The sequence below is a fragment of the Lemur catta genome, chromosome 2 (assembly GCF_020740605.2).
Source record: "Lemur catta isolate mLemCat1 chromosome 2, mLemCat1.pri, whole genome shotgun sequence".
NCBI classification, from domain to species: Eukaryota; Metazoa; Chordata; class Mammalia; order Primates; family Lemuridae; genus Lemur; species Lemur catta.
Window position 1 is genome coordinate 52057556 of NC_059129.1, and position 14678 is coordinate 52072233.

Here is a 14678-nt window from a genome sequence, read left to right on the forward strand (position 1 = left end):
CACTTTGCTTTTCCTGGCTAATGGCTCAGAGACACTTGTGCAAGACAGGGACCTGAAACATAGTTTCTAGTTTTCGCAGGGCAAGAGGCCAGTGGTCAGGAACGCTAGTGCCCATCTCTAGTCCTTCAGATAAGATTTCACCATCTTTAAATTCAAAACATTGGAAAAAATCCCTAGTCCATGCAGAGCAGCTTCTCGCAGACACCTCCACAGGGACTGAGCCCCTGAACTAATTTCTCCGACAGTATCCATTGGGCATAACACCCACACCCACCCCAGCTCTCTAGCTGCCTTCCTCTCAACTCCGATCTTACCTGAAGAGCGTTCTGAATTTGAGTAATGACATGACTCTACCATTTATTTTGCTTAAAATTTTTTTGAGTGAAAAATTGCAAACAACCTATAATGTCAAAAATTACTGTAGGCAAATAGATTATGCTATGTCAACATTGTGTTAAAAGTCACTTTTTTGAAGTCTAAAGATGTCCAAAAAAAAGCTAAGAATATGTTAAGTAAAGGGAAAAAGCAAGAAACAAAGCAGAACCTACTTCAATATGGGCAATGGTTTTCTCTGGATAATGGAATCATAGGTTTTTTTTCCTTATTGATACTTTTCAGCATTTCCACTTTTTCCACAATAAACATGTACAACTTTTTAAAGAATAATGTAAAAAGAAAAAAATCACCCATGATCCCACTTGCTTGGTAAAACTACTCTTATTATTTTCGACCCCTTTTCCTATCCAGATATTTTTGCACAGGCATAATCATAATGTGCATACAATGTCGTTTCCTGCTTTTTTTATTCCATGTCGTATGTTGATAGTTCTCAAAAGCATAATTTTCAATGATTACGTGATATTCCATTAAATAGATATACTACAATTCATTTAACCTAGTCTTGATTATTGACTACTTAGGTTGTGTTTACTTTTTTTTTGTTTTGAGACAGAGTCTCGCTCTGTTCCCCAGGCTAGAGTGCCATGGCGTCAGCCCAGTTCATAGCAACCTCAAACTCCTGGGCTGAAGCAGTCCTTCTGCCTCAGCCTCCCCAGTAGTTGGGACTACAGGCATGCACGACCATGCCCGGCTAATTTTTTTATATATATTTTTAGCTGTGCAAATCATTTCTTTCTATTTTTTAGTAGAGATGGGGGTCTCACTCTTGCTCAGGCTGGTCTCGAACTCCTGACCTCAAGCGATCCTCCCACCTCGGCCTCCCAGAGTGCTAGGTGTTTACTTTTTGTCCTTATAAATTCATTCAACAAATATTTATCGAGCACGTATGTGCTACTACTAGATGCCAGACATCATCCTAGGCACTGGGGATATGACTCCCCGATAAATAGTAATGGCACAAATTTTCACACATTTAGTTTTTTCCATGTTTTAGGCTCCTTCCTTAGTATAGAGTCTGAACTGATGAGTGAGTGAGTCAAAGAAGCTGTGAAAAATGAAAAACTTTTTATTGATGAACTGTATTGAAATTCACTAATGAAACAGTAAAGATATTTGAAGCTTTTGAAATTGATAACATCAGATGATATCACTTATGACCTCCTCATGCTTTGAAGATTTTAGCATCTGGCTTGTCAATCTCTTCACTCCCACTTCTGTCAAATTCTTGGTGATTCTTGATGATTCAGTATGACATAGATAATTCTTCCAATAAACGTGATAGATTGCTTGCAAAGATGGCCACTACACTTCTTCCTGTCCCACATGACCCTTGGCAATAGTTTTGCTGTTCCTCTCAGCAAGAAGTAGAGTCTATTTCTCAATACCTTGTAACTGGGCTGGCCTTATGACTTGCTTTGACTAATAGAATGTGGTAGAAATGACATTGTGTGAACTCCTAGAGTCTAGGTCTCAAGGGACTTGCAGCTTGCTCCTTTGCCCTCTAAGAACACTTCAGACATCATGTAAAGAAGTCCAGTCTAGGCTGCTGGAAGATGAAAAGCCCCATGGAGGAAAACTAAGGCACTCTGGCTAACAACCACCAGACATGTCAAACTTCCAGATCACTGCAGCCACATGAATGAACCTAAGCAAGACTAACAGAAGAACTGCTCAGCAGAGCCCAGCCCATATTGCCAAACTATAACCAGATAAATGGTGGTTGTTTTAAGCCACAGAATTTTGGGATGGCTTATTAATATGGCAATAGATACCTGATAAAATCAGCTTCCTGCTTCCTTGATTTCTTCTTCTCCAATGAGAAGGACAGTCCCACCCTAGACCTTGTTGCTACCAATAGCTTCACATACTCTCTAATCTCAGTTTTAAGTATTGTACTTTTCTATTACCAACTCCTATCTTTTCAGCTATGCCCTCTAGTGACTTGGCGCAAACGATTCTACTACTCCACTGGGATCTCTCATAAGGGCCACATTACAACTTTCATGGACCCTAAACACTTCACTTTCACGGGCCTCTTCCTTTATAAGAGAACATTAAAAATTATATTGTATGACTCCATTGTCATAAAGACTAATATAATTCAGGCTGGATTCATTATTATATACTCATTTTTTCTTCTGATTATTTGTTTATTTACTTACTTACTTATTTTGAGACAGAGTCTCACTCTGTTGCCCGGGCTAGAGTGCCATGGCATCAGCCTAGCTCACACCAACCTCAAACTCCTGGGCTCAAGTGATTCTCCTGCCTCAGCCTCAGCCCAGCCAAGTAGCTGGGACTACAGGCATGCATCACCACATCCAGCTAATTTTTTCTATCTTTAGTAGAGGCAGGGTCTCACTCTTGCTCAGGCTGGTCTCAAACTCCCGACCTCAAGTGATCCTCCTGCCTCGGGTCCCCCTTTCTTCCTTATCTGGCTTTGATTCCATGATCCATCATTATAATCAGTCCCTTGCATATACATTGAACTCCCTGGCCCCTCTCTCCTATCATATTCATCTGGCAAAATCCCACTGCTATGACTTCTCCAGCCTTCACCCAAGCAGCTGAATATGGCTGGAGAAAACACACCTCCAGGCTGCCTGGTCTCACTTAAATTCATGACCCTCAAATGCTATTTGTGTTGGCCACCAATACTGTTGCATTTCCTTGGTTCTGTACACTGTCCCACCCACCCTGACAACTATTTTATTCTCTTCTCTCTTCCAACCTCCACCACCTCCTCCTTTTTTTGCTCATTCTGTTGATGGTCTTGCTTTCAACTTCATGGAGAAAATAGAAACAATTTGGGAGAATTTCCACATGCCTGCCCTGCCTACATACACGTGTCTCTATATATTCTTTCATGCCCCTGTTACTATAGATGAGCCTATGTTCTTCCCTAGGTGAACCCCTCCACCTGGGCACTAGTTCCACTAGTTCCCATCCCTTCTCACCTATGCAACTGCAGGGCTCTGCCAGTTCTCCCTGTCTCTTCTGCTTCATCAATTTGCTTGTCTCTATGGGATCATTGTCATCAACCTCTCTCCCATCTTAAAATAAAGAAATAACTTCTCTCAACCCCATATTCTCTTCTAACTACATTTTTCTTCTCCTCTTTGATGAAAACTCTTCAAAAATACTAGTCTATCCTTGATGTAATCTCCTCTCATTTTCTCTTGAACCCACTCTCACCCCAGCACTCCAGAATTACTCTTATAAACCTCACCAATGCCCTCACCATTGACAAATCCATCAATTAGTTCTCAGTCCTCATCCCGTTGGCTCTGCTAACTGACCTTTCCACAGTTCTTTACTGGGCTTCTGGGCTCACCCTCAGTGGCCTCTCTACCTACTGCAATGGCCACCCCTCTTCAGTCTCCTTTGCTTCCTCCTTGTCTTCCCAACTTCTTCCACCGTCCCAAGGCTCAATCCTCAGACCTCTTCTCTTTTCCACCTTCATTCACTTTCTTTGTGATCTCATCCAGCATAATGGCTTTGAATACTAGTTATAAGCTAATGACTCCCAAGTTTATATTTCCAACCAGCGCCAGGCTTTTTTCCTGAAATCCAGACTCATGTGTCTGAGGATGTACAATAGGCAACTCCAACTTAGCATGTCCACATGTAAACTCCTGATTTCCAGCCTCCCTTGCCAGTCCCACCCATCCCAGTCAATAGCTGTTCTGTCTGTCTAGTTGTTTAGGCCAAAATCCTTGGAGTCCTGCTTGACTCCTCTCCTTCTCTTACAATCCAACCCTACAAATGCTGTTAGCTCTGCCTTCAAATTCTTCCAGAATTTGACCACTTTTCACAATCTCACCTTTAACACCCTATCTAGTCCAAGCCACCACTATCTTTTGCCTGGACTACTGTGACAGCTTCCTAATTGGTCTTCTGTTATTACGCAGCAGCCAAGGTGATCCTGATAAAATAGAAGCCAGCTAAATGTGAAGTGCTATCTCAAATTGAATCCTGAAACAGAAAAACCCATTAGTGAAAAAACTGGCAAAGTCTGAATAAAGTCTTTAGTTTACACTAAGGTATAAGCATTGGTTTCTTAGTTTTGACCAAGGTACTATGATAATGAATAATGTTAACACTAAGGGAAATTGGGCAAATGTTATATGGGAACTCTCTTTACTACTTTTGCAACTTTTCAATAAATCCAAAATTATTCAAAAATAAAAAACTTTATTTAAAAAATTGAAGTCAGACTGTCATATCTCTTCCCCAAACCCTCTACTGGCTCCTACTTGACCTTCTCTCCTGCACTCTCCCACCTTGCTCCGGCCTCAGTGCTGATCCTTGAACACATAAGGATCATGTTCCCTGCCTCAGGACCTTTGCATTAGCTATTCCCTCTGCTTGAAATGCTCTAACCCAGATATGTTCATAGCTTACTCCCATATTTCATTAAGCTCTCTGTTCAGATTTCCTGTTAGTAAAGAGGCCATCACTGATCACCCTATATAATAACCCCACCTCCACTACTGGCACATTCCCTACCCTACTTTAATTTTCTCCACAGCACTTTTCATCAGCAGTGATATATATATTAAATATATATTCATACACACATAGTTTAGCATATTTATGTATTGACTGGCTACTACTAGATTATAAGCTTCCCTTACTAGATTATAAACTCCACGAGGGCAGGAACTTTGTTTTGTTTCCTTCTGTAACCCAGCTCTTTTTTCGCATCATATCCTTGTGCTGTTTAGCACTTAATTTGCTCCGTTATTTGTCTTAGTTTCTCTGTCTTTATTGAGACTTGGGTCTGTTTCATGAGCAGGGTGAGGGATTTAGGATGATGGATGATGTATTCACTGCTTTTTACAAACTGGAAGGGGAATAAAACTGATTTTTTTGTGGTCTGGGTCCTTCTACTTAACCCTCACCACAACCCTGCCAGACAGGCATTATTATGATTCCAGTTTTATAGATGAGGAAGGAGAGGATAACAGGAGTTAAGTGACTTTCCCAAGGTCACAGAGCTTGTGAATATCAAAGCCAGGGTTCAGATGGAGACTTGTCTTTCCCCTGGGAGTGCTATTGATCCAGGTAATTGTTCGAGGGTGTAGCAGATTATATTTTCCAAAAACGGCAGCCACAAAAATCTCCCATTCCACATGTTCCTCTTATAATGTGACTTTGACACATTGAGAGGTGGGGGTCTACATTCACTTCTCTTGACTTTAGGCAGCCTTGTGACTATAATGGAAGTGATGCTATGCAACTTCTGAGGGTAGATGACAAAAGATGATACAGGTTTCACGTTATTCTCTTGGGACACTTGCCTTTGGAGAGCTGAGCTGCCATATAATCAGTCTGATTGCCCTGAGGTCACCATGCTACGAGAAAGCCCAAACTATCCCCAGTCCAGAAGCCGCATGGAGAGGACCTGAGATTACAGGAATAAAGAGAATGCTTAGCTGGGCACAATGGCTCACGCCTGTAATCCTAGCACTCTGGGAGGCTGAGGCAGGTGGATTGCTTGAGCTCAGGAGTTCGAGACCAGCCTGAGCAAGAGCAAGACCCCATCTCTACTAAAAATAGAAAAAAATTAGCCGGGCAACTAAAAATAGAAACAAAAAATTAGCTGGGCATGGTGGCTCATGCCTGTAGTCCCAGCTACTCGAGAGGCTGAGGCAGGAGGATCGCTTGAGCCCAGGAGTTTGAGGTTGCTGTGAGCTAGACTGATGGCACGGCACCTGCCCAGGCAACAGAGTGAAACTCTGTCTCAAAAAAAAAAAAAAAAAGGAGAGAGATGCCCAGACAGTCCCCAGCTGCTCCAGCCCCTGCTGTTTCAGCTCCAGGTACTTACTGACTGCAGCTGCATGAAAGATAAAGTCAGAACTGCCCAACTGAGCCCTGCCTGAATCACTGACCCACAGATAATAAAATGATTGTTTTCTTAAGCCACTAAGTTTTGAGGTGATTTGTTATATGCAGCAACAGATAAGCAGAACAAAGGCAGTGGCATGATGTCAGTGGTATTCTGTGGGTCAAGTCCCTTCTTTATGGACCTAAGTTTCCCTTGCAAACAGAGGGAGTTAACTGAATGGTCTCTAAGGGTGTTCCAGCCTTGATGTTTGGTGCTTATCCATGATGTTGCTACATCCATCACTGTCTGTTTTCACTGCCTCCTTAATGCCCCATCATTATCCCACCATTCCATTACTCCCAAAGAGAAAACTAATGCCCTTGGACACCAAGGGATGTCTATGGATCCGCTGAGGAAAAGGAGGTAGGTGCTTCTCACTCCAATCTGCTTGAGCTCTCTTGAAGTGGAAATGTGGTATAATGAAGTAAAATGAATAGGGTTTGGAATCTGGTCACTGATTGGCATTGGCTGTGTGACCCTGAGAAGGTCTTGTAACTGTCTCAGGCCTCAGTTTCTCCATTTGTAAGATGGGGAGAAGAGCACCAGTCCGCAACAGGGTCACTGGGAGGATAGAATGAGAAAGTGAGGCGTGTGCATAGGAGGTGGGAGGGTGGGGCAGACATGGGTGGTTGCTGGGCACTGGGGGATCCCTGGTAAAGTCAGTTTCCTTCCCCACAGTAGGGGAGGGGTTGGCAATAGGAGCAATGATGGGAGGTTGGGCTGGGCTGTTCTGGGCTGTGCTGGGGCTTGCCTCTTAGCAACTGTGTCTGTTCCAGTATCTTTGGAAATCCATCCACTACTAGCCCCTTTACATAAAAGGCATCATTTAGTCCAGGCTTTTGTCTCTGCAAAAATTTTTCTAACACACTCCCCCCCCCATACAAAAATCAGGAATTAGAGCTTGTCTCACTGCTTGGATTTCAAAAAAACAAAACAAAACAAATAAGAACCCTCACAATCGCCTGTCTTTGGCAGAGGCCCCACTATTCTCTGGGTAACCAATGTCAATGGAAAAGAAGACAAATTCTGTAAAATAATTTAGGGAAGTTTATTCTGAGCCAAATTTGAGGACCACAGCCCAGAGTCATGCCCAAGAAGCCTTGAGCAAGTGGACTTGCTGTGGCTGGGTTACAGTTTGGTTTTATACATTTTGGGGAGACAGAAATTACAGTTAAAGTCATAAATTAATACATGGAAGGCATACATTGGTTTGGCCCAAAAAGGTGGGACACCTCAAAGCAGGGACTTACAAGTCATAGGTGGGTTTAGGGATTAAGGCAAGACAATTGGCTGAAAGAGTTAGGCTTTGTCCAAAAGAGGAGGACTCAGCAGAAAGGAATGCTTGAGTTAAGATAAGGGTCTGCTATCTTTTATGTGATGCTATACCAGAATCAGGTTGGGAAGTAAACCACATCATAAAAATGTGTTTACTGAGATTTTATCATTTGTAGGTGTGACTCACCAGGCCCCCTCAGAAAGGAATTTTTTGGGCAAAGGAAAAGATCAGAGTTCAGTCCTCACTGAGGCTTACAACCTTAAGGCCATCCTTGACTCCTCTATCTCCTCTATGCCCTTATTCCACCTGGCCACCAAATTTTGTGGGGTCCTCCGTCTCCCATGGCCCTGGGTCCGTTCTATCCCACTGCCTCAGCCCTTGTCAGCATTGGCCTCACCACACCAGACTCATGACAAGCATTTCTTACCTGTCTCCCTGCCTCCAGGCCCACCCCATTCCATCAGGCACCCATTCTGCAGTGTGCCTGGAGGTCGAACATTCTGGGACACCACTGTTACCATCTGACTCCCCAGATCAGCAGCCTTCAGGCTGTGTGATGTCAAGGCAAGAGCATTAGAAGCTGCTTCAAGTCCTGGCTCTATCGTCTGCAGCTGGATGATCTTCTGGAGTGAGCTCATGTCTCTGAGTCTCAAAGTCCTTGTTGGCAAAATAGATGTACATCCTATGTACTGGGCCCTGGCCTAAGCACTTACATCTGACCCTCAGGATGACCCTGTGAGGTAGGTGCTGTGCCTAACCCCTATTTACAGATGTGAAAACTGAGATACAGAGAATTTCAGTCATTTGCCCAGGTTCACACAGTTTGTGAAGTGACAGAGCTGGGATATGAACCCCGGCCTTCTGCTTCAGAGACCTCGCTCTTACCTGCTGTCCTATCCTGGGAAAAGTGATGGGCACAGTCCCTGGCTGATGCTCATCAACTCTTGGCTCCACTTTCAGCTTCACAGCATGCAACATAGTGGCTGTTCTTTGGAGGATTTTGGAACAGATTGAGCTGGCAGCCCGATGACTGTAGGACCTTCTTAAGCCTGCCTTAATAGTGGCCTCGTTTTTGGGGTGGTCACTAGGTCTCGAACTCCTGACCTCAAGCAATTCTCCTCCCTCAGCCTCCCAGAGTGCTAGGATTACAGGCATGTGAGCCACCGCACCTGGCCTTGTTTCTGGGTGGACCCCAGACCTGAACCATAACTGTACTGCTCTAGAACAACCCAATACCCTAACCCTCAGGATTCCCACTTTGCTGAGCATTTCCTTTCTGAGTACTTGTCGATAAACCCCTCCTCCAGGGCCCCCAGCTACACAGATTTGTCTCTCTTGTCCTCGGGACTCCTCACCTGGGGAGTGAATTCTTAAGTTCCCCTCCTCCCTCCTTAGCCCCCTTTTCACACTAAAAGCTTTGTGCATTACCTAATGAGGGCACAGAGACGAGTGAACAGGGAACAAGGGGAGCCATGCAGTCACTGACCCACCCACAGATATTTCTCCTCTGTTGTCAGAGCCTAGCATGACAGTGAGCACCGTGGGCAGGAGCAGGGAGGGGACCCCAGCTCAGTGCCAGACACTCAGTAAGTATTAGCTGAATAAGTGGATGAATTAATACGAATAAAAAAAGTGCTGGGCCCTGACCTCAAGCAGCTTACAGTCTAGTCGGGTGGACAGACCCACTCACCCCACATACACCCCAATAGACAGGGTCGGCAGACGCACCTGTGGGCCCTGGACCTGATGGAGACCTACGGACATGCAGACTTGGGCCTTGTCCTCAGCAGGTAAGGGGCAATCATCTGCCTGCTTGTGTTGGTCTGTTACTGCCTCTTCAGGCCAGTACGGCCAGTCCAACAAGTGAGGCCCCACTGTGGGAGCTGAGTGAGGCTTATCCAAGTAGTCTACCCTTTGTGGGGCCTTCTGCCAGCGCAGGGGCCTTTGTGTCCTGAAACAAATGTTCTCTCTCTGTGGTTGTTTCCATCCTCCACCCCCATCCCTACCTCACAGCAGGAGTGGGAGCCAGCTGCTCAAGGGCTGAAATCCAAATCCTGCCATTGTTCCCCACCTCTTGGCTACTTGACGCTGTGTGTGTATGTGTGTTGGCAGGACCTATTGTTCGCCTCAGGGGCTACTGTGCCAAGTCTCAGGCCCTGGATGCCATGCTTGGGTAGCTAGAAATACCTGCTCAGGGAAAGGGAGGAAGCTGGGCAGGGGCGGATACTGACTGTGGGCTTTGGGGTGAGTCGAGAGGGGGCAGAGGAGGAAGCTTTGCATGCTGAGTGTGCAGTCACACAGCTCCTGTCCAAAATGTCGAGAGAAGGAACATGTCCGCTATAACCATTAGAGTGTGCAGACACACGTACAGAGGCCTGGGACGACAAGAGGTTCATTCATACCCAGAAGCATGAGTGCAAAGCACAGAGGTACCATGTGCTCACACATGCGTGAGCCCCGCCCAGCCCAAACTACCCTGATGAGGTGGTGGGTGAGGCATCAAAATCAGATGGGCCATGTTCCAGCCCCTCTAGTTGCTAAAGAGTCATCCCTGGAGGTTTACTAGAAGTTTCTGGAACCTGGGCCTCCTCTTTTAGCCTTTCATGTATAGACAATTGCTTAGTCTATGGGACAGCGTATACTTTCAAGGCCAAGTTTCAGGTGTTGACCTCGGAGGGAGGGAAGACTTCCTAATTCAACAAAGAGACTGGAGACTGTAGAACTACCCAGCCCCCACCCAGTCAGGGCAAAGCAGGGCTGAACAAAAAGGCCCCAGTGCAGTCCGGAAGAGAGGGGTAAAGCCACCCCTTCTGCACTTTCTGAGCTTCTGTAGGACTCAAATCACAGGGGAGGCACAGGCTCTCGCCTCAGGGTGCCCAAACTCTGCCCTCAGAGAGTGGGACTTCACCAGAAGCCAGAAAACAAAACTTGGTATCATATAAACATGTATGGAATGTATATTTTAAGGATTTTTTTTTACTGGAAATATTTTTTATTGTGGTAAAATTCATATAACATGACATTTATCATTTTAATCATTTTTAAGTGTACAGTTCAGTGGCATTAAGTACATTTACATTGTTGTGCAACCATCACACTGTCTAGCTACAGAACTTTTTCATCTTCCCAGACAGAAATTCTGTGCCATTAAACACTAATTCCCTATTCTCTTCCTCCCAGGCCTTGGCAACCGCCCTTCTATTTTCTATCTCTGTGAATTTGACTACTCTTAATACCTAAAATAAGTGGACTCACGCAATATTTGTCTTTTTGTGACTGGCTTATTTCACTTTGTCCTTAGGGTTCCTCCATGTTGTAGCATGAACCAGAATTCTTTCTTTTTAAGCCTGAATAATATCCCATTGTATGTATATACTGCATTTTGCTTATCCATTCACCCATTGATGGACATTGGAGTTGTTTCCACCTTTTGGCTATTATAAAATAATGCTGCTATGAACACAGGTGTACAAATATTTATTTGAGTTCGTGCTCTCATTAAGTATCCTTTAAGAGATAAATGGTTCATGTTCTCACTTATAAGTGGGAGTTAAATGATGTGTCCACATGGAAGCAGAGTGTGGAATGATGGACAATGGAGACTTGGAAGGGTGTGGGGGTGGGAAGGGAGTGGATGGTGGGAGGTTGTGTAGTGGGAACCATGTGTGTTGTTGCTGCAGTGAGGAATGCACTGAAGGCCCTGACTTTACCACAATGTAATATATAAATGTAGTAACATAGCACTCGTGCCCCATAAATATACACAAATAAAATTGTTTTTAAAAAAGAGATAAATGGTTTTAAGAATATGAAAAAATGCAAGATCCCACCAAGTTTCATGGTCTTTAAAATTACATTTCTTAGGCTTCCATCAAATTTAACATCCCAAGTTAGGAAAAAGACATTACACATAATAAAAGCTTATCCATCAGGGTGGCAGCTGTGGACTTCTATTAACAGAAGAATTAGGAAATGTGTATAACTTAAATTTAGGGCAGTAGACTAAGTTATCACCTTTTGAAATTTTGAAATCATTGTTATAACAACCATGTATACAGGGTTCAGCATTTCCAATCAGGTCACAAATAAGAATATAGGCAGCCTCTTGTCTTCACACTATTAGTAGACAAAGTCATTTGCAACCAAAAGACTCTATATGGCCCAAGGCCCTTCTACCTGTCACAATGAACAGGTCCAAGGACGTGGGGGCTAGGCCCAGTATGGTTTCAACTCCTTTTCCCCAGCAGTTTCCTCCAATACTTGGAGCTCAAATTGCTATCTTTGTCTAAGACTCACTTCTATTCCAAGGCCGCTTTCTGCCTACATAGAGTCTGTCAGACCAAACACACCAAACACATCCACTCCAGTGGGGAGACTGGTCTACGTAAATGAAATCAGCAGAAAGAACTGCCTTGAACCTAGGTGGATTGTGCCTTGGGATATGCTTGACCCCACATGTGCAAGTGGGCCCGGCCTCACCTGCAGGCCTGTGGACTCCAAGGCACAACCATGTGAAAACCACCATCAAAAGAAAGTGAGCCTGACTCTTCTGCCAATTGGAGCTACTTCTTAAGACCCTGAAAGCTAGAAGAGATCCCTAATTTTCCCCACCTTCCTCATGGTTCTCTCACAGTGATAATGGACAATTATTTAATTGTGGCTTAATGAATATTTAGTTATACAAGTGCGTTTGTACATCCGCAAAGGAGGGAATGATGAGGTAAACCAGCTTCCCCATAGTGAAAAGAACTTTATCTCTCACATCTGAAAAGTTAAAAACTCTAGAGGACTGTGACTTTTTTCTTTTCAAAGATATGTTTATGTTTACTGATAATTCCCTTGCTTTCAAAACATCAACTTGAATCACTTTTCAAATTTATAAACCATAAGTTTGTTTACAAAGGCCGGGCATGGTGGCTCACACCTGTAATCCTAGCACTCCAGGAGTCTGAAGCAAGAGGATTGCTTGAGCTCAAGAGTTAGAGACCAGCCTGAGCAAGAGCAAGACTCCTATCTCTACTAAAAATAGAAAAATTAGCCAGGTGTCGTGGTGTGAGCCTGTAGTCCCAGGTACTTGGGAGGCTGAGGCAGGAGGATCGCTTGAGCCCAGGAATTTGAGGTTGCAGGGAGCTACAATGATGCCACTGCACTCTAGCCAGGGTGACAGAGCATGACTGTCTCAAACAAAAAAAAAAAAAAGAAAGTACAAAGGCCACTCTCCCCCCGTGGACGCCAAAACAATTTCTGGAAAGGTAGAGATGATATCTGGGGGTTGTACCTATTTAGAAAAGAAAACCAGCTTCCCATTTTTCTTCTTTCAGGCAGATTCCTTTAAGTAAACAGCAAAAGCCATTTTTCAAAAAATCTGAGTATGTGGTCTTATATCACAACAAATGTCATATTTTGAAAATGCCGTATGGGCAGTTTAAGAGGGACCATATGGAGATGTATAATGATTGCGAGCCTTTATTTTAAGCTCTGCAAATCCTGTATGATTGATTTATTTAGTACAATTTTATTAAGTTAATTTTTTAAAAAGACATATGGGATAGAAAAGCATAGAGGGGATGGGAAATAAAGATGGCTGACCCCTTTGTCTGGGGATCTGGGAACCTCTGCTGAGGTTTTATTTGTGTGTGTTGATGGGGATGGGTCCTTGAGACCAGTGTCACCAAGGGACAGAGCCAGCTCCCATCTCTAGGCCCAGGGAAATGTGATACCTCTGTGCTCTGAAATGTTGATGAGCTATGGAGGGGAGAGGGACAGGGGAGCAGATGGAATTCCTGGACAATTGTTCCGGCTGTCACCAGAGAGGACAGGCAGGAGGGAGCCCTGGATAATTTATGGAGAGACAGATGCTAAGTCTTCTCCGGAACCATCTGGCCAAGAGAGGCCTGGGCTCAGGGTGGATGTTGTCTTTAGGTCTGAGTAAACTCCTCCGCCTGCAGCCTGACCCATTTCCTCTGCCTGGCCTGCTTGCTATCCTGGGACTTTCCCAGGAGGGCTGTGCTCCCTGAGGACCCAGCTCCAGAATTCCACCTGGTTCTCATCTCACTGTATCCTCTGCTGAGTCTGGGCCTAGCTTTGCTACTATTCTTGATAAGGATAAGTGGGCTCCTGGGGGCATGTAACTTCTTTTTTTTTTTTTTTTTTGGAGACAGAGTCTCACTCTGTTGCCCAGGCTAGAGTGCTGTGGTGTCAGCCTAGCTCACAGCAACCTCAAACTTCTGGGCTAAAGCGATCCTTCTGCCTCAGCCTCCCAAGTAGCTGGGACTACAGGCACGTGCCACCACGCCTGGCTAGTTTTTTCTTTTTTAGTAGAGGCAGGGTCTCACTCTTGCTCAGGCTGGTCTCGAACTCCTGAGCTCAAGCGATTCTCCCACCTCAGCCTCCTGGAGTGCTAGGATTATAGGGGTGAGCCACTGCGCCTGGCCTAGATGGATGTAACCTTCATCTATGTATTTCCTTATTTTATAGTATTTTCAACCCTTCCTCCTCACCACTATATTCCATAATCTGTCATTCATCTCCATGCCATTTATTCATTCAGTAAATATTTATTGAGTATATTGAGTACCCACTATGTCAGACATTGTTTTAGACACCAGGGATACAGTGATGAATGAGAAAAAGTCCCAGACCTCTGGAGTTTGCATTGTGTGAGCAGATAGTCAATAAACAAACAAATATTCAATATTAATGTAATGTCAGATAATGATAAGTGCTATGAAAGAAAACATTAAAGCAGGGTAAGGAAGAATAACTGGGGATGCTGATTTAGATTAAGTGTCCAAGGGATGCTTCTCTGAGGTGGTGATATTTGAGCAGAGACACAAATGGGAGTGAATATCTAAAAAAAGAACAGGGAACAGCAAACGTAAAGACCCAGAGGTAGAAATATGTTTAGTGCATTGGAAGAAACCATGCTTATTAAGCATTTATTTTGTGCCAGGCACCTGCTGGGGAATAGGAAGATGCAATTAGACATAGTTTTTGCCCTGAAGGAGCAGCAGGGCAAAAGTGATACAACATGTAAATAATTTTGGCATGGGATAGCTACAATAACATTATGTGCAAGTTGCTAGAGATGCCCAACAAAAGGAGTACCAAAGG